The sequence below is a fragment of the Physeter macrocephalus genome, chromosome 19 (genome assembly GCF_002837175.3).
Source record: "Physeter macrocephalus isolate SW-GA chromosome 19, ASM283717v5, whole genome shotgun sequence".
In the NCBI taxonomy this organism is placed as follows: Eukaryota; Metazoa; Chordata; class Mammalia; order Artiodactyla; family Physeteridae; genus Physeter; species Physeter macrocephalus.
The window spans coordinates 48,133,084-48,138,181 of record NC_041232.1 but is presented as its reverse complement, the minus strand read 5'-3'; positions in this window follow the sequence as shown (position 1 = coordinate 48,138,181).

Sequence of the window (5,098 nt, the reverse complement as noted above, 5' to 3'; positions counted from 1 at the left end):
CCATATTTTGAATAAACTTTGGCCAGCAGGACACACAAGTAGGTGTACTGGGGATGGCAGAGGATGGTGAATTTCCTGGGCGACCTCATGAAGAATGGAAATCTGTAGGTCCTATTGTACCTATCTGAGCTTGGTAAGAATAAGAATGAGCAATTCATCAATTTTACTTCAAAGAGGGAAACCTTGACTGAACCATATCTTTTCATCTGAAGAATGTGTTTGTGTATACACACACACACACACACACACACACACACTGTCCAGCATGGTGTTCTTCCATCACTTCTTTCCCAAAGACTCCTGCCAGCATCACTGTGTTCCATAGACAGTACAAGCACATTATCTCACTCCTGAGACCCATTCCTCCTGTCCCAAGCCAAATATCCCTTCAAGCAGTCTTGAGTGGAAGCCTTGGAGAGGGACACAGTGGCAGGCATTCCATTCCAACTAAACAGATCCCAGATGTACCTGGAACCCAGAGTGGGCATGGCCCCATGCCCACCCCCCATTGGCCTTGCCACTGGGAATTTATACTTGATAATAAGTTCTCTGAGAGCAAACTGATAAAGGACTTTGAGTTTTCCATGAGTCTGTGGTTGGCTGTTTCCCTTAGCTGCAGAATCGATTATGCAGGGTGGTCAGTGGCTGGCCTCACAGATCTTATGGTGGGAATTTCAGCCCCAGCTGCAGATAGGGTTTAATTACATGCAGTCATCACCCTTCTCTTGAGAGGGATCTGGCCTCCTGGTTTCATTAAGGATATTTGGAAAAGAAAAAAAGATGCACTCCGTGTGAGACAGAGAATCCAAGGACAGCCCAGAACCAGACAGACAACAAACTTGTCAACAGCAACTACTGATATGAGGGGATCATGGAATGCTGATTTTGAAAGTGTTACAGAAAAGGAGCTTTGAACTAGAATTTTATATCCAGCTATATTACTATTTATTTATTTAAAAGAAAAAAACACACAGACTCACTTTACAGAAGCTTTTTTTTTCGGCCATGCTGCACAGTTTGTGGGCTATTAGCTCTCTGACCAGGGATTGAACCCAGGCCACGGCAGTGAGAGGGCTGAGTCCTAATCACTTGACCACTAAGGAATTCCCTATATTACTATTTAAATGTGAGGATGAAATAAAGATATCCTCAGGCACACAAAGTCTACAGAGTTTTAGTAGACAAAAAAAAAACCTTCTTGAGAGCAATCTTGGAGGAAAACTTCTAGCAAAAAATAAATAAATAAAGAGAGGAAATTTGGAATAAGGGATATAAGGGTGAGTGCATAATTTGGTGAAGTTAACTGTGGTGTAAATATAAAATTTACTACTGTGTAAATAGGCAAGTGTTTCCACTTTTGTTTTAAATGAATATCCTCTTAAATATGAATGAGAAACCAGAAATCACCTGACAATTTAATTGACAATCATCTGACATGAAATCTGGAAATCAAATAAACGATAAAAAAATAAAATTTGGAAACAAAGACAATGAAGAGAGCAGAAAATTATGTTTCAGAAGGAAGGAACAGAGAAAACTGAGGGAAGACAACTATCAAAGAAATAATTCAAGAATGTACAAGATATTTATGGAGACTATTTAAAATCTCAAACTAAGAAAATAAAGGAAGGAATATTTGCTTCCACTCAAGATGGAGTAACAGGGACTAGATTCTATACTCCTGTCTCAAACCAACCAACCAACCAACCAAGACACAATATATGAAACAACAGGTTTAAAGACTCCAATTGGACATCAGGCAACAAGAAACATTAACCTGCAAGACAAGAAACAAACGAGGTGAGCCCTGTGGCTGTCCAGCTTCCTGCCTTGAGAGTTTCCAGGCTGCAGTGCAGGGAGAGGGAACCCAGGCAGCGACTAGCAGTCTCCCTGAGTTGGGGAGCTGAGAGTCACAGGCAAATCAAGGTGGCTAAAGTGCTTAGGACAGAGAGGGAATCCCAGAGATCTGCAGAGGGTCACCTTTGGGTAGCAGAGAAATGACCAGCACAGGACTCAGAAAACTACCTAAAGCTAGGGGAACATACCTATCTGAAAGGATTGGAGAACAGCACCTGGCACTGGCACCGAGCTGGGAACAGTGTCTATTCCCACCAGCCGGACTGGAAAAATTCATAATTCACAGGACATTGAGTGGAATACTCAGGAAGGCCTTGCCCCAGTAAGGGGAAATAGTTAGCCCTAAACTAAGCACTACTCTGGACCCACAAGATTGTAAAAGTAAGAATTTTAAAAATCAGACTTTTTCTAAGAAACGTAACTGCATCCCAGACAAACATGAAGAACATTCACAGATGGATAAAGAAGATGTGGCAATATATACAATGGAATTTTACTCAGCCATAAGATGAAACGAAATTGAGTTATTTGTAGTTAGGTGGATGGACCTTCACTCTGTCATACAGAGTGAAGTAAGTCAGAAAGAGAAAAACAAATACTGTATGCTAACACATATATATGGAAACCAAAAAACAAAAAAAAAGGTTATGAAGAACCTAGGGTCAGGGCAGGAATAAAGACACAGACGTTCAGCATGGACTTGAGGACATGGGGAGGGGGAAGGGTAAGCTGGGATGAAGTGAGAGAGTGGCATGGACTTATACATACTACCAAATGTAAAATAGCTAGTGAGAAGCAGCCACATACCACAGGGAGATCATCTCAGTGCTTTGTGATCACCTAGCGGGGTGAGATAGGGAGGGTGAGAGGGAGATGCAAGATGGAGAAGTTATGGGGATATATGTATATGTATAGCTGATTCAATTTGTTATAAAGCATAAACTAACACACCGTTGTAAAGCAATTATACTCCAATAAAGATGTGAAAAAAAATTCACAGAGCAACAAAAATAATATATCCAGCACCCGATAAGGTAAAATCCACAATGTCTCAGAAACAAAGGTCACCAGGTAATGAAAAGAAGCAGGAAACTATAATTCCCAATAAGGACAATAATCTTTCAATTGAAACCAATCCAGAACTGACAGTTGTTAGAATAAGCAGACAAAGATATTAAGACAATTAAAATTGTATTGTATATATTCAAAAACTTAAATAGAAGTATGATATATATTGATATTTTTTAAAAGACCTGAATCAAACTTCTAGAATAAAAATTACAATGTATGAAATGAAAAATTCACTGGATGGTATTAACGGCAGGTTAGATTTGACAGAAGAAAAGAAGAAAAAAAAAGACCCTCAGTGAACAGTGGGGCAATTTCAAGCAACATAACATATATATTAATGGAGTCTTCACAGCAGAGAGGAGAATGGAAGGTCAAAAAGGCATTTAACTCAATCATGGCTAAAATTTTTTCTAATGTTTTGCGAACTATAAATCCAAAGATCCAAGGAACTCAATGAATCCCAAGCATTTAAAAAAAAAAAGCAGAAGAAGAAAACTATACCAACTCACAAAATATTAGGAAAAAAAACAACAACAGTGATGAGAAAATCTTAAAGGTAGCTGGGGCAGGAGGTGGGGGGATGTTAATGTACATAGAGACAGAGATAAAAACCACAGAATTCTCACTGAAAACAACATAAGCAAGAAGACATGGAGCAATATCTTTAAAGTACTGAAAGGAGAAACTGTTGACCCTAAATACTACACCCAATATCTTTCAAAAAATGAAGGCAAAATATAAATATTTTTAGACATACAAAAGATGAAAGAATTCATCATCATCAGACTTGCACTGTAAAAAAATGTTAAAGGACATCCTTCAGGCAGAAGAAAAAATGATGTCAGAGGTAAATCTGGATCTACACAAAGGAATTAAGCCACCAGAAATGGTAACTACATCGGTAATTATATAAGATTTTTTCTTATTATTTAAATTTCTTTAAAAAACAATTGACAGTTTAACAAAAGTAATAACATTGTATTGTGGGGTTTATAACAGATGTATAAAATGAATGACATAAATGCTAGGAAGGGAGAAACATAAGTAAAGTATTGTATGTGAAGTGATATAATATCACCTGAAGATAGATTGTAGTAAGTTAAAGATATACAATATAAACCCTAAAGCAACTACTCAGATATTAGAGAAGAAAAGATTCATGAATTTGAAGATATACCAATAGAAACTATCATTCATATATATATATATAAACACAGAGAAAAAAGACAAAATAAATGAAGAGAGCATCGGTGAACTGTGGGATAACTTCAAGTGGTCAAATATACACACAACTGGAGTCTCTGAAGAAGAGGAGATAGAGAGGATTGGCAGGGAAAAAAATCTGTAAAAATAATGGCCAAAAACTTTCTAAAAGTGATGAAAATTATAGGCCTACAGAACTAAGAAACTCAATAAAACCCAAGCACACAAAAAAATAAGTTACACCAAGGCACATCACAATTAAATTTCTCAAAATCCATGATAAAGAGAAAATCTTAAAAATAGCTAGCAGCGGGAAAAAGACACATTACATCGAGACAAAGAACAACAGCAGATTTCCCATTGGAAAAAAATCAAGATAGAAGTCAATGTAGCAACGTTTTAAAGTACTGGAGGGAAAAATCCGTCAACCTAAAACTCTTTACTCAACAAAAATACCTTTCAAAAAAGAAGGCAAAATAGAGCCTTTTTCAGACAAACAAAAGCTGAAAGAATCTATCACCAGTGATCTGTACTAAAGAAATATTTAAGGAAGTCCTTCAGGCAGAAGGACAAAGATACCAGATGGAAACTGAATTTATTCAAAGGAATGAAGAACATCAGAAACAGTGACTGTATGGGTAAATATAAACAACATTTCATCTTTAAATCACATTATAAGATAATTGACTGCTTAAGCAAAAATAATAACCGTATATTGGGAAGTTTAGAAGTAAAATATATGACAACAATAGCACAAAGGCTGGAGGAAAGATATGGCAGTATATTGTTGTAAGGTTCCTATAATATGTATGAATTAGTATAATATCACCTGATACATTAAAATGTATACTATAAACCCTAAAGCAAGCACTAAAATAACATGACAAAGAGTTATACTTAGTAAGGCAACAAACGAGATAAGATGGAATCATAAAAAAATAAAATCCTCATTCAATCCCAAAGAAGG